The sequence below is a fragment of the Phycodurus eques genome, chromosome 2 (genome assembly GCF_024500275.1).
Source record: "Phycodurus eques isolate BA_2022a chromosome 2, UOR_Pequ_1.1, whole genome shotgun sequence".
Taxonomy (NCBI): Eukaryota; Metazoa; Chordata; class Actinopteri; order Syngnathiformes; family Syngnathidae; genus Phycodurus; species Phycodurus eques.
The window spans coordinates 2,020,183-2,043,124 of NC_084526.1; the positions used below are offsets into that span (position 1 = coordinate 2,020,183).

The 22,942-nt window shown below is 44.1% G+C and overlaps 1 pseudogene; it reads left to right on the forward strand.

Annotated features, from left to right (window-relative positions):
• Nucleotides 1-263: 263 nt before the first annotated feature.
• Nucleotides 264-17,903, forward strand: LOC133399409 (coatomer subunit beta'-like; annotated as a pseudogene).
• The last annotated feature ends 5,039 nt before the right edge of the window (nucleotides 17,904-22,942 follow it).

Below are 22,942 nucleotides of genomic sequence, written 5' to 3' on the forward strand. Positions count from 1 at the left end.
AATGGTTAGAAAATGTTCTTCTCCCTTGGTAGGATGACCTGCAGATCCGTGTGTTCAACTACAACACCTTGGAGCGTGTTCACATGTTTGAGGCTCACTCTGACTACATCCGTTGCATCGCTGTCCACCCAACTCAGCCCTTCATCCTCACCAGCAGTGGTATGCTTCTTCTTGTAATCCACACCAACAAACAGATAAATGTATTCCTCCAGCGGTGCACTTCTTAAACACTGTGCCCATCTCTTTGTAGATGATAAGTTGATCAAGCTATGGGACTGGGACAAGAAGTGGACCTGCAGCCAGGTGTTTGAGGGTCACAGGCACTATGTCATGCAGATCGTCATCAACCCTAAAGACAATAATCAGTTTGCAAGTGCCTCCCAAGACAGGACTATTAAGGTAGGAAGAAGTTGTTCGTACAGCGCCCAAACCACAACTCCTGCGTAATCTCATGCAGTTCTGCTCAAAATATGGTATGAGTATCAATAGTAGTACGTGACACAAACTTGTACGAAGTAGTCCCCACCTTTTTTCTCCGATACATAGTTAGGTTTTTCCAACTGTCGCACACACCTACCCACCGCCCAGTGGCGGAGTTGTCAAAAGTCAAACCCGTTGGGGGGCCGGGTACTTTGGTGTTGGGTATGGGGGTCTACATATAGGATACACATTGTTCACACACACACACACACACAACAGGGGGAGTTGATAGAAATTCCTGGCTGCACGCTTACACAACACTGTATACACTTTTGTTTGATTCATTCCATTACACTTACACATCCAGATATCCTTATAAACATATAATTGCATTACCCTCAGTCGCACCGACACAACAAACGCACAACATATCAACATAGAGTGCGTTGGGAAGTTCACTCCGGGCGCGCTGTCCACACCCCGGAACCTTCGGTAACTCAGAGCGTTGTTAGTGTGCGTGCCTGTTGGATTTATCTTGCCTTGTTTATCACTTGATACAAGTAAAACTGACACATTCCATATGGCGGATGTACAGATGTATCCCGAGCAATAGCCAACACGCTCATTAGGAAAGTTATAGAAAGTGGAGCATGGTCTGTCTCTGGGGGGCGCGATGGGAGCATCGGACTGAATTTCCGAACGGACCTCATACACTAGGGTGAAGCTACGATTGGTCCGAGACTGCATGACGTCACGACGGGAAGCGGTTTTGACCACAAAACAAGCGGGCAAGAATTTCTGCGCTCTCTTCACCACACATGCTGTTCTGAGCCACACGTGGGAGAGCCCAGCGCTAAACCTTTTCCAACCTTATTGTTTGACTTTGTATTGTCAAATAAATTGTTTAAACTTTCCATGAAAAGGGTAAGTGGAATCATGGAAGTTTTACCTCGAACAGAATAAAGGAACCGGGCAATAGAGGTTTGTACGGCCGGCAGGTTATACCCCGGCCGCGACTTTTGTTCTCTTTTCTGAAACTCTAACAGTCACTGAATTAAATGTTTAAGCTGTCCATAATGTTACAGTGATATAAACTTTTTTGAATCCAGTACAGTACATTTAAGTACAGTTCTCAAACATTTAATTTTTATTTACACATTTATGAGCGATACATTTCAATTGAGTCTTTATTAAATCTTCTAAAATTTACATGCCACAAGGAGGAGTATTGTTAACAACCGTGCCAAATTTGAATGATTAAAAAATAAAATCAAGTATATAAAATCATATAATATAATCATTTCAAAATCATGAAAAATAAATCTTCTTTTCTCCTCTCAAATGATGGGGGCGTGTCCGCTGAATGCATAAAACCACAACCTGCTTAACTGTCAATCAAATACTACTACTATGACCTGAAAATGGATGTTCATTTTTCTAGCATCTTTCTTATGCCTACACATATCTACATGTTTGAGCCACGAAAATATATACGCTTAAATCGTTCGGGGGCTGGAATATATCCCACCGGGTTGTCACGGGACTTTTCCATGCCGTGACAACGGGGCGCTCTAAAGCAGCCAAGCTACCATGAAGCCCCGGTACACATGCTGGCTGTCACATCTGACTTCTTACCTACTCCTTGCTCTTCCAACTTTCTCTCCATGATGTGTACGCACTCACAGCTGACAATGAGGCGCTCTAAAATGGCCAAGGCAGCGGACTATCTGTAGGGCAGATGAAATTTCTGGGTGTAGGTATATGGCTTGATTGTATATATAAATTGTAATTTTTAAGAATAAAACCTCTGCTTCGCTTTTAATGAACACTTGCACCTATTAAGCTACTCAATTTCCAGATGGTGAGACTTGGAGAGCTAACAAAATCTGTAGTACTTGTAAAAGTTTGAGGTCTAATGAGAAAGTACCTGGGCCAACATCACTGCCAACTGGGCCTTTACCTCGAGCAGCCAGACTAACACCACTGCTAGATCAGCTAAAATCATTGCTAGCTAGGCCACCACCTCTACCGGCTGGGCCTCCACCTCTGCTAGCTGGGCCTCTACCACTGCTACCTGGGCCAACACCACTGCTAGTTGGGCCTCCACCACTGCTAGCTGGGCCTCCACCTCTGCTAGCTGGGCCTCCACCACTGCTAGCTGGGCCTCAAACCTCTGCCAGCTGGGCCTCCACCACTGCTAGCTGGGCCTCCGCCTCTGCTAGCTGGGCCTCCGCCTCTGCTAGCTGGGCCTCCGCCTCTGCTGGATGGGCCTCCGCCACTGTTGGCTGGGCCTCCACCACTGCCGGCTGGGCCTCCACCACTGCCGGCTGGGCATCCACCTCTGCCGGCTGGGCCTCCACCTCTGCTGGCTGGGCCTCCACCTCTGCCAGCTGGGCCTCCACCACTGCTAGCTGGGCTTCCGCCTCCACCACTGCTGGCTGGGCTTCCGCCTCTGCTGGCTGGGCCTCCGCCTCTGCTGGCTGGGCCTCCGCCACTGTTGGCTGGGCCTCCACCACTGCCGGCTGGGCCTCCACCACTGCCGGCTGGGCGTCCACCTCTGCCGGCTGGGCCTCCACCTCTGCTGGCTGGGCCTCCACCTCTGCCAGCTGGGCCTTCACCACTGCTGGCTGATGTGGAAGCTGGCAGCGTAAAGCTATATGGAAACATTGCCAATAAAAGAAACAGTGGGCTGCCAAAACCCCCGCAATACTAAAGCACCGGAAATGCAGGGTGTTCCAAACCGTTAATAACTCTAAATTAATATGGGACTCAACACGTAAACCAATAACTCTAAATTAATATGGGACTCAACACGTAAACCAAGAGGCATTCTTTGTGCACACTTAAATATACGAAGCATTTTAACGAAAAGTGATCAGGTCAATCAACTTCTCACTGACTCAAATATTGACTTCCTCTGCCTATCTGAGACATGGCTCCATGAATCTTCGCCCTCAGCAATACTATCTGTCCTTGGTTATAAAATGTTTAGAAAAGACAGACAGGGTTCTAAGGGAGGAGGTGTTATGATTTATGCCAAGGACACTTTTAATTGTAATGAAATACATGTGCGGCACGGTGGACGACTGGTTAGAGCGTCAGCCTCACAGTTGTGAGGACCCGGGTTCAATCACCGACCCTGCCTGTGTGGAGTTTGCATGTTCTCCCCGTACCTGCGTGGGTTTTCTTTTCTTCGGGCACTCCGGTTTCCTCCCACATCCCAAAAACATGCATTAATTGGAGACTCTAAATTTCCCATAGGTGTGACTGTGAGTGCGAATGGTTGTTTGTTTGTATGTGCCCTGCGATGATAGCAGGGATAGGCTCCAGCACGCCCGCAACCCTTGTGAGGAGAAGCGGCTCAGAAAATGGATGGATGGATGCATGGATGAAATACATGTTACAGGATTTCTTGGACTAACTGTTTCTTTGTCACAGCAAATGTCTTTTTTTCTTGTAGTTATTTATAGGCCACCCTCATCAAATGCAGATTTTTATGAAAAGCTGGAAATTTTACTGAAACAACTCAATCTTGCAAAAGACGTGATAATAATGGGTGACCAAATGTTAATTGGGAAGTTAACAAAGTTAGGAAAAAATTGAAAAGGGTTATGGATGATATGGATATGACTCAGGTAATTAATGGCCCTGCGGGAATTACAAACTCCACCCGCACTCAGATTTATCTAGCTTTTACTAATAGGCCAGAAAGGATCTTAAAGCCATACAATATGCTCACAGGATTATCTGATCACAATCTTATAATGGTCACAAGAAAATTAAATAAAAAGCGCTTCAAACCCTTGGCCACCACTGAATCCTATAGGATACCAAAACATGAACAACAAAATTTCCAACAGTCTATCCAAGAAGTAAACTGGAGGTGGGGTACACCCTGAACTGGTTGCCAGCCAATCCCAGGGCACATAGGAACAAACAACCATTCGCACTCACAGTCATGCCTATGGGCAATTTAGAGTCTCCAATTCATGCATGTTTTTGGGATGTGGAAGGAAACCGGAGTGCCGGGAGAAAACCCACACAGGCAGGGGGAGAACATGCAAACTCCACACAGGCAGGGCCGGGGATTAAACCCGGGTCTTCAGAACTGTGAGGCTGACGCTCTAACCAGTCGGCCACCGTGCCACTCAACAAAATACAAAAAATGATTATACAATTTACACGGATAATTAAACTAAAAGCTAGAAAGAATGGCCTTCCTTGTTTCCTTCCATTTATTCTGAAACTGATGAAAGAACGAGATAATTCCTTGAAGTTGACGGTCAAATCACGATACAATAGACACCACTTTATTTCACTGAGAAATAGGGTAGTGAAAGAAATAAGAAAATCTAAAGCTGACTTTTTCTTTCCTGCTTTGAATAGTGCAAAGGGAAATTCTAAAATAACCTGGAATTATATAAAAAAACCTCCTGTGTGATACACAAAATAACAAAACAAAGCTAATGCAAATTCAATTAAATGGAAACATCCTGACGGAACCTCAAGTGATGGCTGATGCTTTTAACCACTACTTCATTGAATCTGTGTCAGAAATCTCTGCTAAATTTGCAGCAAAACAAAGGAAGGAATACCCTGCATTGTCTGCAACGCAGTTCTTTACTATTACAAATATTACTGAGACCAAAGTTATCGATTTAATTCATTCATTCAAACCATCTAAGGCAAAGGATGTTTTCGGAATGGACACGAACATGCTCAAAGATCTAGGTACAACTCTTGCTACCCCTATTGCCACAATCATTAATCTTTCAATTTCATCTGGTCACTTTCCAAAGGCCTGGAAATCTGCTATTGTTACCCCTGTCGTTAAATCCGGTGATTCAACTTCTCTGAATAACTACCGACCTATAAGCATTCTTCAGGCCATTTCCAAAATTACAGAAAAATGGGTGTCAGAGCAGATTGTCCATTATTTATACAGCAGCTCCCCCTCTCTCCACGCCATGCAGTTTGGTTTCAGATCCAAGCATTTCACTGAAATGGCTACATGCCTCTTCATTGAGAAAATAAAATCTTCTCTCGACAAGGGTGGAGTTGTAGGGGCGCACTCAGGAACCTCTTGGACCTCAGGAAAGCTTTCGACACAGTAAATCACTCTGTTCTTCTTACCAAGCTCTCAAAATGTAACTTCTCTCGCAAAGCTGTGAGCTGGATTGAATCATATCTGCATGATCTGTATCAGTTAACAACTGCAGATCAGAGTCAAGAGACTCTGATCTGCAGTCTGGAGTCCCTCAGGGATCAATATTAGGCCCCCTTGTCTTTAGTCTTTATATCAACGATTTGCCCACTGTTTGTTCTGAAGCTGAGTGCGTAATGTATGCAAATGACACGGTTTTCTTTGTTCATGGTCGCTCCAAAGATACTGTTGCTGCTAAACTCACTAATACAATGTCCTGTGTCACAACTTGGTTGCAGGAGTGCTGTCTACAGCTAAACGTTTCTAAAACTGTAGTCATGTATTTCACTTAAACAAATAGAGTCTCACCTGACCCCGACATACTTGTTAATGGAGAAAAAATGCAAATTGTCAGCCAATACAAATATCTTGGGTTAATAATAGATTCACAGCTTTCCTTTGAAGCCCATATTGACAAATTGTGTAAAAACATCAAATTAAACCTCACAAATGTTCGTGCAATTCGAAATGAAATGTCAACTGAAGCCGCAAAAATATACTTACATTCAATGATTCTTAGTCACTTTAACTATTGCATAACCAGTTGGTCCCAGGCTGGTCAGAATGCAAAAAAAACATTGGAAGTTTTGTACAAACAAATAATTAAAGTGATGGATAAAAAAAACAAGGCACTATCATCACTGTGCAATTAAAAAAAAATACAGTCTTTTAAACTGGGACAACCTTCACATATTTGCAGATTTAAATTTGATTTATAAAGTACTGCATGATTTGGCTCCAGCTCCTCTGGCTGAGTTCATCAGCCTAAGAAACAGCTCTGAGCGTGTCACTCAAGGCTCTGTCAGAGGTGACTGTCTCATTCCTCTGTGCAGGAGCACTTTCAGTAAGTCAGCCTGGTCAGTGAGGAGCGCTGGTGAGTGGAACTCAGTACCTGAGGAGGTTAAACTGCTTACAAACATACAAGGCCTTCACAAAAAAACTGAAAATGTGGCTAGTTACCACCTATAGCTGCCAACACTAAAAGACAAGTATGTTATGATGTTTTTTTTCCTGTTTTAGGTCAATTAGGATTACCAAAATTATTTATTTTTGGTAAATGCTAAATATTTTATTATTTTTTTTATTTATCATTTTTATTTATTATTCATTTTATGTATCTGATTGGGACTGAGTATCGGGAGTTATTTAACATTAAAGACCGACTTGGGTGCAAAACAAAATGCGATTGGGACATCTCTAAAAATAATTTATCTGGAGTTTAATTCTGTTCTAGAACAAGACCTGTGTTCAGACACTGGACGGCCATGCTCAGAATGTCTCATGCGTTAGCTTCCACCCAGAGCTGCCAATCATAATCACTGAGTGAGAAGATGGTGAGCTGCAATATCTCGTGTTCCGTTCTCTTCCAACAACTATATTAGTCTTTGCTTCGCACAACATTATCTCTCACTGAAGGTACGGTACGTATTTGGCACTCAAGCACATACCGCCTGGAGAGCACCCTCAACTACGGTATGGAGCGAGTGCGTTGTGCGTGCGTCCTCAGGGGCTCCAACAATGTAGCGCTGGGCTATGATGAAGGCAGCATCATTGTTAAAGTACAAGAACAGTATTTTTAATCATTGAAGTCACACAGCTCCTGCAAGTAAATTTTTCTTAATGTGAGTTACAATCATACCTTGGCGTACAAGGTTCATTTGTTCCGTGACCAAGCTTATAACTCAATTTTTCACCATTAAATTAATTGAAATGCCATTGAATCAGGACCCCCAAAAAAACACCACAAGTTTTTTTTTGTTTTTTTTGCTGTGTTTCTGATAAAGACAAATACAACTAAATTGTATAAAAACATAATGAAACAATAAAAAGAGAATGTGAAGAAATAAACTGGTTTTATAAAGTATTACTGTATGTACAGTAGTACGTGTTGGAAGTGTGCCTTTAAGGAGCGTGTCAGGATGGTGAATGTGGGTGGACTTAGTAGTTAGGTTACTCTGCGTGTGATCTTCTAGGCGTGAGTTGGGGCCTACAGCAGCTCCTTATGGGTGCTGTCATTTTGTGTTTGGCTGTTTTTTATATTAAATTAACAGCCGAAAGTGCATAATCAATTGTGGCTCTTCTTGCCCACTTGCAAGGGCATACCGTACCTTAAAAGCAAAAAATTGATCAAGCATGACTTTGTAACTCGAAAAACGTGTCATTTGGGGCACTCATCAAGATAGTACTGTACCTTGTTACTATAGTGTAAGTACCCTTCAATATCGTGCAGGTGATATAAAAGCAGTCTTCACATTGCTTTCATGCATACAAAAAAAAACATTGTCGATCACATCTGTTGTTTGTTTTGTCTTCAGGTGGGCCGCGAGGAGCCGGCCATGTCAATGGACACCAGCGGGAAGATTATTTGGGCCAAGCACCGTCAAATACAGCACGACAACTTGATGGAAATGGGTGATGCTGAGATTAAGGATGGAGAGAGGCTCCCACTGGCGGTGAAAGCCTTGGAAAGTTTTGAGATACACCTTCAAACTATCCACCATAACCCCAACGGGAGGTACGCTGAATGTGCACAAACAATTTCAATGTCTTGCTGAGTGACCTGCTCTCATGTCGAGCTCTCATTTATAGGTTTGTTGCAGTGTGTGGCGATGGAGAGACATCATCTGTACCGCCATAGCTCTGAGAATCAAGATCTTCGGCTCAGCACAGGAGTTTGCTTTGGCACATGACTCATCTGAGTAAGTGTTCACTTTTAATTCTGTCTGGGTTGCTTTACTGCTCAATTGCTACTGTATGAGCAAATGTTCTATTCAGTGCTTATGTATTTGTGTAAAATGACAGCAGCAGACAATCTGTTGGATTTATCTTACCCAACATTATAATGAATAGACACAAAAGGAATGAAGACGCTGGTCTCTTTTTCTCATGAGGAGGGCGCATGGGAGATTGTTCAGGTTACAGCCTCTCAACACGCTCTAAACAATCTCTCCCGTCGCTCCTGCATTTATTTGAAAATAGGGAGGTTTCTAAGTTTACAAGACACAACACACTAAGGGGAGGGTTTCAAGGTGAAAACATGGCACCAACACCTGCCACGTCCCGGCCACGTCCTTCTCTCTGATGATTCCTGCTGAGTCATCTTCTTGAAGGCGAGACATCTTTCTTTCTAAAAATTGTCCATAATACTCATGCAAGCTAAGCAAATAAATTATAACTTCTACAATATATCTAACACAATCCCTACTCATATAATTGTCTTTCTTATTTACAGTATGTTTAAGAGGCATTAACTATATGTAATAGTTAATGCCTCTTCTCTTTTTAACAGATATGCGATTAGAGAAAGCAGAAGCATCGTGAAAATAATGCAGAATTTCAAAGTAAAGAAATCATTCACGCCTGACTTTGAAGCAAAGGGTAATGGCATTACTGTCATAAAGCAAACTTGTGGTTCAATAGGTTATTGCTGGTAAAAACAACAACCAATATGTTCTTTTTTTGGACACTGCAGGCATCAATGGAGGTTTCTTGCTTGGGGTGAGGTCAGTGAATGATCTGGGATTTTATGATTGGGAGAACACCGAACTGATCCGCCGCATTGAGATCCAACCTAAACACGTAAGGTTTTCCAAAAATGACAGTCTTAAATGACAAGTTTGGTTGGAATGGCCACTTCAACCTGAGTACAGCAAATCAAGAATTTTGAAAGTGGGATGATGGGTTCCGGAGAAATTCAGTTTGTGTCGCAAAAAATTGACTCTTTGGGGAGTGTTTTTGTGTGATATGGGCAATAGAAAAGCTGGCCAAAAACACCTTCAAATTAGAGTGAAACAGTATGACTTTATTATTTCTCAACATATGACTTTTTTATTAAATTTTTTTGTCCTGTGTGCAGATCTTCTGGTCGTACTCTGGTCAGTTGGTCTGCATCGCGACTAAAGAGTCTTTCTTCACCCTTCGATACATGGTTAATAAAGTAGCTGCCTCACAAGAGAACAACGAAGGAGTGACGGAGGACGGCATTGAGGATGCTCTGTGTGTATTTCCATTGTTATGAGCCCTTTTTTATGGTACAGTAACCCCCCCCCCCCCCACATGCTTGAAACAAGTATTCAGTTCTCGTCTACAGTTCTCCAAATAAGAGGCAAAGCTTGCCTCAAGCTGTTTTTTTTTTGGTCAATCCATGAAATATTTACTGTAAAACTGACAAATATAACAAAAGCGATTGAAACATATTTTTATATTGGCGGCATATATATAGTGTGTGTGTGTGTGTGTGTGTATATATATATGTATATATATATATATATATATATATATATATATATATATATATATTTTATAAATGTATGCCGCCATCTAGTGGTTATACAAAACCTGTACACTTTCATTCCAAAATGCCACCGCCACCTACTGGTTATAAAAAAAAGTGTAGCCTACACTTTCATTCCAATGTGACAGGAATACGTATGACTGCATACATGCACAGTTTTGCTCATAAGTTTACAGACACTGGCAGAATTTGTGAAATATCGTTTTTGTTTAATATGGCTGACTGAGGTATGAGGTTGTTGTTCACCTTCATTAATTTCTTTGTAGTTATGTTTTGTTTAATGACAATGCTTTCCTGAAATGCTTGACTATTTAATTTGAACCCCAATAAAATAAAATTAAGTGTTTCGCCTGGTCCTTCATGTTCTCTTGAGAAATTTTTACCCATCTTACAAATTCTGCCTGGGTAATAAAACATGAGCACAACTGTGTTTTCTAATTTACTAAATAAAAGTAGGGCTGTAAATTTCTAAATATGAGCAAGTATATTAAAAAAAGGATTACGTGTTCAAATAAAGACCTTCAGAATAATTCTTTAATAAAAACTAACAAAATACAGATAATACTTTGTTTTGATCATATGGGTAGAAGCAAAATCATGCATTGTAAAAATGCATTATAGATAGGTAGAAAGGTTTTCCAGAATTTTTAGGTCAACTTGGTGCGTATTATACATGGGTGCGCATTATAAACAAGAAATTACGGAATGTCACTATTAACAAAACACACCAAGCTCCTTCTTATTTTCTTTTGGGCTACTCCCGTTAGGGAACGCCACAGCGTCTCATCCTTTTCCATGTCAGCCCATCTCCTGCATCGCCCTCATGTCTTCCCTCACAACATCAATCAACCTTCTCTTTGGTCTTCCTCTAGCTCTCTGGCCTGGCAGCTCCATCCTCATCGCCCTTCGACCAATATACTCACTATCTCTCCTCTGGATGTGTCCAAACCATCGAAGTCTGCTCTCTCTAACTTTTTCTCCAAAGCATCTAACCTTGGCTGCCCCACAATTTAGCACCTTCTGACCTTCTCTGTACTTTTCCATCAACATCCTCAAGGCAAATAATGCATCTGTGGTAGTTATTCTAGGCATGAAACCTTAGTGTTGCTCGCAAATACTGACTTCTATCCTAAGTCTAGCCAAAACTACTCTTTCCCGTTGTGTGCCTCATCAACTTTATTCTTCCGTAGTTCCCACAGCTCTGCACATCACCCTTGCTCTTAAAATTGACACCAGCATACTTTTTCTCCATTCCTCAGGCATATTCTCACCCGCTAGAATCCTGTTGAACAAGCTGGTCAAAAACTCCACAGCCACCTCTCCTAGATGCTTCCATAAAGTTACATGAATGTGATCAGGACCAACTGCCTTTCCATTTTGCATCCCCCTGAATGCCTTTCTGCGACACGGTGGGCGACTGGTTAGAGCGTCAGCCTCACAGTTCTGAGGACCCAGGTTCAATCCCTGCCTATGTGGAGTTTGCATGTTCTCCCCGTGCCTGCATGGGTTTTCTCCGGGCACTCCGGTTTCCTCCCACATCCCAAAAACATGCATGAATTGAAGACTCTAAATTGCCCGTAGGTGTGAATGTGAGTGCGAATGATTGCTTGTTTGTATGTGCCCTGCGATTGGCTGATAACCAGTTCAGGGTGTACCCCGCCTCCTGCCCGATGTTAGCTGGGATAAGCTCCAGAACGCCCGCGACCCTAGTGAGGAGAAGCGGCTCAGAAAATGGATGGATGGATGAATGCCTTTCTAACTTCCCCCTTACTAGTCATTGCCACTTCCTGGTCCACCACCCTCTTCTACTTTTCATTCTCTCTCATTTCCCTCATTCGTCAACTCTTCAAAGTATTCTTTCCATCTGTCCAGCACTACTGGCACTGGTCAACACATTTCCATCTCTATCCTTAATCACCCTAACCTGCTGCACATCCTTCCCATCTCTATCCCTCTGTCTGGCCAACCTGTATAGATAATTTTCTCCTTCTTTAGTGTCAAACCTGGCATACATGTGCTCATATGCCTCTTGTTTGGCCTTTGCCACCTCTACCTTTGCCCTATGTCGCATCTCAATGTATTCCTTGCGCCTCTCCTCTGTCCTCTCAAATGTCTTACTTCTTCTTAGCTAACCTCTTTCCTTGTATGATTTCCTGTACTTTGAGGTTCCACCACCAAGTTTCATTCTTTCCTTTCCTGCCAGAAGATACACCATCTACTCTCCTGCCTGTCTCTCTGATCACCTTGACTGTAGTGGTCCAGTCTTCTGGAGCTCCTCCTGTCCACCGAGATCCTGTCTCAGCTCTTCCCGAAAAGCCGTGCAACACTCTTCCTTTCTCAGCTTCCACCACATGGTTCTCTACTCTGCCTTTGTCTTCTGAGTCGTCCTCCCTACCGCCAGAATCATCTTACACACCACCATCCTATGCTGTCTAGCACAAGGGTAGGCAAACCTTTTGGCTCAGGGGCCATTGACTTTTAAACTTTGACAGGCGGGCCAAGCCAGAACCAGATGCTTACATATAAAAACAAAAAACAAATGCATTGTAGTGTTAATACTTAGATTTACTTTTAATGGGAACAGTGTTGTTTTGTTTAACACTTTTTTGCCAGTGCATCAAAGTCTGGTGTTAGTTTTGTTGTGGCAATTCTCAGAACACATCTGAGGTGTCCATCACTCAGCTGGGATCTGAAGGATGTTTTGTTGGTGTTCATCACACAAAAGTCTGTTCACACACATATGTAGAGCCAAACATCATCAGCAACCTCTGTGCCATCTTCCGGATTTTTGGAAATTTGTCTGCGCTTAATGAAGCATAAAACTCATCCAGTTTACATTACAGCACAACCTATTGGAACCACTCGGCATCACAGGACAAGGTCAAATGAAGGTTGTCATGAATTTGATTATTTGGGGGATTCTGTTTCAATCTTGCAGCACGTGGACGACTGGTTAGAGCATCTGCCTCACAGTTCTGAGGACCGGGGTTCAATCCCCGGCCCCGCCTGTGTGGAGTTTGCATGTTCTCCCCGTGCCTGCGTGGGTTTTCTATGGACACTCCGGTTTCCTCCCACATTCCAAAAACATGCATGGTAGGTTAATTGAAGTCTCTAAATTGCCCCTAGGTGTGAATGTGAGTGTGAATGGTTGTTTGTTTATGTGTGCCCTGCGATTGGCAGGCAACCAGTTCAGGGTGTACCCCGCCTCCTGCCTGAAGACAGCTGGGATAGGCTCCAGCACGCCCGCGACCCTTGTGAGGATAAGCGGCTTGGAAAATGGATGGATGGATGTTCCAATCTTTGGCGGGCCGGATTGAAATGGTCAACGGGCCAGATGCAGCCCGCGGGCCATAGTTTGCCTACCCCTTGTCAAGCCACACACTCCCCTACCACCACCTTACAGTCAGTAACCTCATCAAATGAACTTTCTCACAATGATCCCACATTACATTTGTTTGTTCATGGATTTTCTCCTGGTTCAGGTCCAGGGAGAGGTCCGGGAGATCGTGAAGACTGGACTCTGAGTTGGCGACTACTTCATTTACACCAACTCTCTGAACAGACTCAGCTACTTTGTAGGGGGAGAGATTGTCACTTTTGCTCACTTGGACAGGTCATATATTTATGATTGCATTCAAGTCACCTTAAACTTATTTTCAAGTCAGCTCTGGTTGGATGCATAGTAATAGCAGAACACAGAAATGCGCCATCATTTAAGATGTTTCCTTTCCGCGCAGAACCTTGTATTTACTGGGCTTCTTAGCCAAACATGACCATCTCTATCTGAGAGACAGGGGCCTCAACATTGTCAGCTACCTCCTGCTGGTCTCAGTCCTCAAGTACCAGACTGCTGTCATGAGGAGGGACTTTGGTGTGGCCGATAAGGTGCTTCCCACAATTGCAAAAGAGCAACGGACCAGAGTGGCCCACTTCCTGGAAAAACAGGTCAGTGGATTATTAGCCTGTCATTACATTTCATTTTATTGATTCCTCGTTGTTCGACCGATTGATGGCTTCCTCTGTGCTTATTAGTGTTTTTTTCTCCAGGATTTCAAGCAGCAGGCATTAGTGCTGACGACAGACCCTGAGCACAGATTTGGGCTGGTCTTGCAGCTGGGAGACTTGAAAAATGCCTACCAGCTGGCTGTAGAAGCAGAGGTAACTTGAGTCCTTTTTTAAGAAGACAGTGGTGCCTTGAGTTCAATTGGTTTAGTGGCCATGCTCGTAACTTCACATATTTGTATCTTAAATCATCTTTCAATATTTCATCTCTTCAGTCACAAATTAATGAAAATGCCATTAATCCATCAGTCTCTCTCTAAAAAAAAATAAAAATAAAACATTTTCATCAAAATAATTTTTGACACATTTTTTTGCTTTAATTTAATGGACATACAGATAGATATACTGTACATGGAGACACTCAAAACTCAGTAAACCGCATTAATATTAGTCCTTCTTTGCAGAGGATGAAGAATATATGCCTGTGAGTATTGTTATATTGTCCGTCTGTATCTATTGCTCCACCATATTGTTTCCAAATATTGTACATTGTTTGCATTAAGCTAAAGTGACTTATCTGAAGCCAAGCTGTGGGTATTTTAAATATGCAATGTACATTTTTTTGTTTAGTTTGACAGTAAACATGGACTGGGAGTGGCGGTAAACACCTTGAAGCCTGTTTTTTCATGAATTGTACACAATCTGCCTAACTGCTGCTTGTTGTGAAGTGAGTTGAGTTCACTGGCACCACACAGCGCTCGTATAAATTTTTTGCTCGCAAGTCAAAGTATAAAAAGAGCCCAACGACAGCTCGTATCTTGAAAAATCCGCAAGTCGGGTCACTCGTATGCACTGCAGCCTGGAACAATTAAAAATTTTTTCCCCAACAATAATCACTGACTTGAAACGGGCTTATTCTCAGTCCATTCTGTACATTCATAATACGACAATTCACCGTGACATCACAACAATACTGTACGTTATTCTGGGTGGCAACAAAGCGTTCTCCCATGGCACCACTTGTCAGCAAATTTGACCCAGGCAGAGTGATTGAGAACACAGGGTGACACGTTTGAATGAATGAGTTTCTTCTTGCGAGGTGTCTCTGATTGGCTAGTCTTCTCCTTACCACTGTCATTTGAATTTCTGGTATCCTGGCACTTATTGGTTTCCAAACATTCAGAATCAACCTATACATGTCCTCCTTTCCCCCTCATAGTCAGAGCAGAAGTGGAAGCGGTGTGCAGAGCTGGGTATTTCTGCCTGTGAGTTTGGCCTGACCCAGGAATGCTTTCGGCATGCTAAGGATTACGGGGGCTGACTCCTCCTTGCCACCGCTTCCGGTAACGCCCGTATGGTGGGCAAGCTGGCCGAGGGTGCAGAAGGGAAGGTAAGAACAACGTTGCCTTTGTGACCTACTTCCTGCAGGGAAGTAAGTACCACATGTGACTGAAGGGTCCTGATTTTGCGGTGAAAGTCCAGTGACTGTTGTAACTGTTGTTCTGTCATCTTTTCCACACAGACTGGATGAGTGTTAAGAGGTTTTGATAAAAACCAAGCGCCTACCTTAAGCTGCTTTATTGGCTCACATTTACCTGCCCAGCCAGGTGTCCCGTGTGGTCAGACTGTGGAGGGAAAACATGGCCAAGGTCAACCAGAAGGTGAGCACTGTGGTTTGACTGTTCATTTGGAAGTATATAGCTGTAATAAATCATTTAACCCTTGGTTTCATTTAGTGCATTTATGACATCTGATTTCATTGGCTTTAACTCATATCTGGTAAAAGGATTAAAAAAAATAATAATTATAATTTGGACAGACAGTATAATTTAATGATTCACAGAATTTTTGGCCACCGAAAATCTTCGGCCTTTAACGGTCCAAAATTGCAATTTTGGTTTTGGCATGAAAGAATTGTCACCAAAAAAAACCCGGCCGAAACAGGATGTTGTTAGGACGCAAGCAAAAACGGCAGTCAGCGCGGTTGTGTACAATATATTTTATTTCAAAGAAGAAAGTATGAGGAGAGAGATGTCTTAAAATTATTTGCACGTGTTTTGCACATCCACAAATCCACAATTTAGATGTTTTTTTAATGTTGTGTGTGCATTTATCATTTGTAAATATTCAATTCTGCTTGTAAATTGTTGAAGGTGCGTTTGTGGCAGCAGGCATGCACATTTATTCTTAAAACAAACTTAACGTAGTTTCAAGTTGAAAAGATTGACTGACACATGTGATTGACTGACACCTCCCTCTATCCACTAGATGGGAGTGTTGCTGTATCCATTGCGAGCATAGACTGTGTGTGTGTGTGCGCGCGTGTGTGTGTGTGTGTGTGTGTGTGTGTGTGTGTGTATATATATATATATATATATATATATATAGAGAGAGAGAGAGAGAGAGAGAGAGAGAGAGAGAGAGAGAGAGAGAGAGAGAGAGAGAGAGAGAGAGAGAGAGAGAGAGAGAGAGAGAGGGGCGGCACGGTGGACGACTGGTTAGAGCGTCAGCCTCACAGTTCTGAGGACCCGGGTTCAATCCCTGGCCCCGCCTGTGTGGAGTTTGCACGTTCTCCCCGTGCCTGCGTGGGTTTTCTCCGGGCACTCCGGTTTCCTCCCACATCCCAAAAACATGCATTAATTGGAGACTCTAAATTGCCCGTAGGCATGATTGTGAGTGCGGATGGTTGTTTGTTTCTATGTGCCCTGCGATTGGCTGGCAACCAGTTCAGGGTGTACCCCGCCTCCTGCCCCATGTGTTCGTTATGGACAATCCGTGGTGAGCCCAGAAGTCCAGTAACAGAACACCACTCGGGTTCTGATTGGGGGGTCGTTCCTCCCAATCACACCCCTTCAGGTCCTAGATGAGGCTCCAAGACGATTTAAAATGGAGGAAAATGTTTTCCCTTGCCCTGACGTGGGTCACCTGGACCCTGGAATGGGGCTCGAAGGCGAGTCTTCACTGGATGACTTCACTGTCATCACTGGATGACTTCATCTGGATGACTGATGTCCCAAAATATATTAATTTCTCATTGCTCTCCAGTATCCATTTCTCACTGAAGTACACACGCATGGTCGCCGCTGGTGACACTGTTGTGTTGAGTAGACTAATCAGTGAGGGGAGGAGGTGTTCTTCTGCTTTTATACAAGTGGGCCACAAGGGGCGCATGAGGACACAAAACAGTTGCTAAATCACTTCATAGTTTACAGGGGATTGGCAGAGGCACTTGTTTTGGAGAGTGAAGGGGAAGTTTGGGGCGGGAAATAATCATTTGGTCTTTGCACGCTCAATGAGGGAGTTTCCTGAGGACACACACACACAGTGCAGCGATGCCACAATGGTAGTGCAAACGTTGGACGCAAATAGAATGTATACAGAAGATTCTGTAAGATCAATGTCTGACAGTAAACTCAAATCTGAAGTCTGTATAGTTGGCCTAGAAACTATCCGAAACAATGACCAACATTAGTAACCTAAATTCTAACATTTGTTCCATGAAATAGTATCCATTTATTCCCAACTGTCTGTTCCTCTTTTCGTTCTTTTGGGTGCATTACGAGAGTCATAAGAATAATAGCAATAAGTGATAAACAGTCCTAAGAAAAGGTGTTTTTTGTCATGAGCTGTGCCCTGCAGTTCTTTCGTTGGAGCTGGTGTGGCGCTTTGCGCTCCCCTCGCACTCTCTCTCTCCCTGCCTCTCTCTCTCAGCACCACCTCGGCCGCGCAGCTGTCATCAATCAGCCCTCATCATCACCTGCATAAAAGTCTGCCAGATCCCGGAAACTCTTGCAGAGTATTAACGTTTTCCTGTGGTACAGCGGCTCTCAAACCTGCATGAAGCTGCGCCAGTCTTGCCATACCTCTGACCTCCGTGTTCTTCCTTGTCCTCAGTGCTCCTTCCGTGTTCCTCGCTGTGCTGATCTCCGCACGCACGCTCCCTGTCCTGACAACCTGCCAGTACGCCCCAGGGATCCACCTTGATAATTCCCCTCCAATAAACCTTTCACCACAACCCTCTCAGCCTCTGGTTGCTTCTGGGTCCAGAGTAAAATGATACCATCGTAATGTGACAGTTTGGATTGATTTTTGGTGAATATTTCAGACAGTTTCTCCAAAATACAAGATGTCATGGCCGACAGCAGCAGACAATCCCTACTGTCATATAAATGTCTTTCTTATTTATGTTGAAGTGCATATGTAATAGTTATTACAATGACTTGAGCTTAGTTGGGGACGTTGTCAGCTTCTTATTCTTGCTCTAAATGATGCTGCATCCCTTCAGTAGACCTCAGTGCTCCCTGGCATGTTGCTGCACAATGGAACGCAATTCTAAATTGGGACAGTTATGCGATTATGCGATAAGTGGAATATCAAGGAAGATTGAGCCTGTTTATTTGTTTTGAACAGGTTTTATGTTTAATAGTTTTATATTTTAAGTATGATTTTTATTTGTGTCCAGCACTTTGCTTCAACTGTGTTTTTTTGTAAAGTGCTCAATGAATAAAGTTGCGTTTAGGTGAGTAGATTTAAAAAAAAAAAAATAAAAAAAAAAAATATATATATATATATATATATATATATATATATATATATATATATATATATATATATATATATATATTGTAAAAACGGCACAAAAATGTATGCACAATAAAAAAAAAAAAAGTTCAAGAAAACATTAAACGTAGATAATGTTTCTTTACATTTTGACTAAACGTTGTTTTTAACTGGCGGGCGACTGCTTAGCACATCTGCCTCACAGTTCTAACGACCGGTGTTCGAATCTCGGCCCCGCCTGTGTGGCGTTTGCATGTTCTCCCCATGCCTGCATGGGTTTCCTCCCACATCCCAAAAACATGGGTGGTAGGTTGAATGAAGACTCTTAATTGCCCGTAGGTATGAATGGGAGTGCGAATGGTTGATTGTTTCTATGTGCCCTGCAATTGGCTGGTGACCAGTTCAGGGTGTACCCCACCTCTTGCCCGAAGATAGCTGGGATGGGATCCAGCACCCCCGCTTATCTGTTCAAGTTTGATCATTTGTGAGCATTTGGGCACGATCACGTGGCGCCACAGATGAGAGCGAACATAACAAAACATTTTGGGTATGGCTTGACTTTAGACTAGCAGGGTTTTACGTAGAGCTGGTAAAAGTACTCAAACTCTGCACTGAAGTAGAAGTACAGATACTTGTCTAAAAAGGTAAGTAAAATGATCGTGATTCGTGATTTTGCACCAAATAATGATGATGAATAACTCCTGAATTTGACCTCTGGGGATGATTCAAGGATTCTATCTAATAGTACTGATTCAACTCCTGTACTCGACTAAAAGTACAAAAGTACAGACTCTGAAATGGATAGATGTGGCATGAAATGGAAATGGAAATGGATGAAAGTTGCAAGCGTGTTTTCACAACGTAACAAGTGGAAAGTACAGATGTCTGTTTTCAAATAGGGAGAAAAAGTCATCAGAAAAAGAAATACTCAAGTCAAGTACCTGGAAAAAAAATCTACTGAAGTACATTGATGAAGTATTGAAGTAAGGAGAAGAATGGCCAAATATCTGTTTTAAAATTAGGGAGTCTAAGAAAAGTAAAAGTCGTCTTTAAATACATACTCAAGTCAAGTCAAGATAGCTGGAAAGAAATCTGCTTCAATACAGTAAAGTGAAAGTAAAATGTCATCAGAAAAAGGAATTCTCCAGCAAAGTACAGCTATCTGAAAAATGTACTCAAGTGCAGTAAGTAGTGTCAAAGTAAAAAGGCATCAGAAAAATCTCAAGGCGCCACTAGCAAACAACTGTGCTTTAAAGAAAGAGTTTTTATAAATACTACACCTATTTTGGAATAATGAAATTTTTTTATTGAATGTATATGTCAAATTTTTGGTGACGTTTGCCCACCCTGGGTCTAACCTTGTAAGAGAGAGGGAATATAGGGATAATGTCAAAATGATGGATTGCCTATGATGTCATCACTCTGCACGCTGCCAGAGCACGTGTCTGATGACGTCACCTCTCAGGCCACCTGTCCCCCTTTGACGTCACATCCGATGAAAACAAAATGAAGTCACATCTGGTGAAAACTAAGTGAGATCATGTTCCCTGGCGTTTTTGTTGCATAACATCATGTTCGGGGACACCTGTAGTGGCAAAGAAAAATAAGGGGTGTCATATCGGCAACAAAAAAGGTCATTTGTGAACATACCTGTGAATATGATCCCTTCCCCGCGTCGATGGTGGCTGAGACAGCTGCAAAGAATGAGGTCGTCAAGTGACTTGTGCAGGTGACATGGGGTGTTTGAGATGTGCGGGGGTCACGTCCAGAGGTCACACAGCATTGGCAAAGAATGAGGTACTCACATAGCTTGTGCACATGATATCGGGTATCTGAGATGTTTGAAGATCTATCTGAAGAAAATGAGTATTTAGCCAAGTAAATGTGTTTTCTCCTCCAACTCATCACAGGGTTGTGTGAAACGCTGAGTGGTCCATCAGTCGGAAAAAAAAAATCATAAAAGCTTTATGTGATGAACATTAATACATCTAAACCATAAACATCTCAGTTTTACATTTCATGTGGGAGTTTCCGCTTTTCGAAAACATGTCCAAAGGTATCTTTTGGGATTCATGCAACTATCTTCACTCTGTAAGAACGAGGGTCTGTGTTTTTTTAAATGGCATGTGTATATATGTCTAGCCAAGAATTCAAAGATTCAAATTGTTGCCTGTAACGAGTATAAAGGGGAGAGTTCTACCCTAGAATGCAAGAGAATTTACTTGGAAAGCATCCTGAGTGAAGTTCCATCCATCCATCCATCCACGCCCAGACTTCCCTCTCCCCAGCCACTTCATCCAGCTCTTCTGGGGGGATCCCGAGGCATTCCCAGGCCAGCCGAAGGACGTAGTCTCTCCAGCGTGTCCTGGGTCGTCCCCGGGGTCTCCTTTGTGCCCGGAACACCTCACCGGGGAGGCGTCCGGGAGGCATCCGAATCAGATGCCCCAGCCACCTCATCTGGCTCCTCTCAATGTGGAGGAGCAGCGGCTCTACTATGAGATCCTCCCGGATGACCGAGCTTCTCACCCTATCTCTAAGGGGGAGCCCGGGCACCCTGCGGAGGAAACTCATTTCGGCCGCTTGTATCCGTGATCTTGTTCTTTCGGTCACGACCCACAGCTAGTGACCATAGGTGAGGGTAGGAACGTAGATCGATCTGTAAATTTAGAGCTTCGCCTTTCAGCTTAGCTCCTTCTTTACCACAACGGACCGATACAAAGTCCGCATCACTGCAGACGCTGCACCGATCCGCCTGTCGATCTCCCGTTCCATTCTTCCCCCACTTGTGAACAAGACCCCAAGATACTTGAACTCCTCCACTTGGGGCAGAGAGAGCATGCCACCCTTTTTTGACTGAGGACCATGGTCTCAGATTTGGAGGTGCTGATTCTCATGCCAGCTGTGAACTGCTCCAGTGAGAGTTGGAGGTCACGGCTTGATGAAGCCAACAGAACCACATCATCTGCAAAAAGCAGTGATGCAATACTGAGGCCACCAAACCGGACCCCCTCTACGTCTCGGCTGAGCCTAGAAATTCTGTGCATAAAAGTTATGAACAGGATCGGCGACAAAGGGCAGCCTTGGCGGAGTCCAACCCTCACCGGGAACGAGTCCGACTTGCGGATATGCGGACCAAACTCTGACTCCAGTCGTACAGGGACCGAACAGCCCGTATCAGGGGGTTCGGTACACCATACTCCCGAAGCACCCTCCACAGTAGTCCCCGAGGGACACGGTCGAACGCCTTCTCCAAGTCCACAAAACACATGTAGACTGGTTGGGCGAACTCCCATGCACCCTCGAGGACCCTGCCGAGGCCACGGCCAGGACGAAAATCACACTGCTCCTCCTGAATCTGAGATTCGACTTCCCGAAGGACCCTCCTCTCCAGCACCCCTGAATAGACCTTACCAGGGAGGCTGAGGAGTGTGATCCCCCTGAAGTTGGAACACACCCTCCGGTCCCCCTTCTTAAAAAGGGGGGCCACCACCCCAGTCTGCCAATCCAGAGGCACTCTCCCAGATGTCCACGCGATGATGCAGAGGCGTGTCAACAAGAACAGCCCCACAATATCCAGAGCCTTAGGGAACTCCGGGTGAATTTCATCCTTGCCACCGAGGAGCATTTTAACGACCTCGGTGACCTCAAACCCAGAGATAGGAGAGCCCGCCTCAGAGAACCCACACTCTGCTTCTTCATGGGAAGGCGTGTCGGTGGAATTGAGGAGGTCTTCGAAGTATTCTCCCCACCGACTCACAACATCCCGAGTCGAGGTCAGCAGCGCCCCATCCCCACTATACACAGTGTTGGTGGTGCACTGCTTTCCTCTCCTGATACGCCGGATGGTGGACCAGAATTTACTCGAAGCCGTCCGGAAGTCTTTCTCCATGGCCTCACCGAACTCCTACCACAGGCCAAAAAGGCCTGATAGGACTCCTTCTTCAGCTTGACGGCATCCCTCACCGTTGGTGACCACCAACCACCTCGGGCTCCTTCCCTGCCAGAGAGGTGACATTCCACGTCGCGAGAGCCATCTTCTGGAGCAGGGGTTCGGATCGCCAAGATCCCCGCCTTCGGGCACCGCCCAGCTCACACTGCCCCCAACCCCTATGGCCCCTTCCACAGGTGGTGAGCCCATGGGACGGGGGACCCATGTTACTCTTTCGGGCTGTGGCCGGCCGGGCCCCACCAGGCGCTCGCTTTCGAGCCCCACCACCAGGCCTGGCTCCAATGAAGGGCCCGGTGACCTGCGTCCAGGCAAGGGAAAACGAAGTCCATTGTTTGTCGTGATCATTAGGGGGCTTTGAGCCGTGCTTTGTCTGGTCCCTCACCTCGGACCTGTTTGTCATGGGTGACCCTGCCAGGGGCATAAAGTACCCCAGACAACTTAGCTCCGAGGATCACTGGGCCACACAAACCCCTCCACCACGACAAGGTGACGGCTTAAGGAGGGGCCTGAGTGA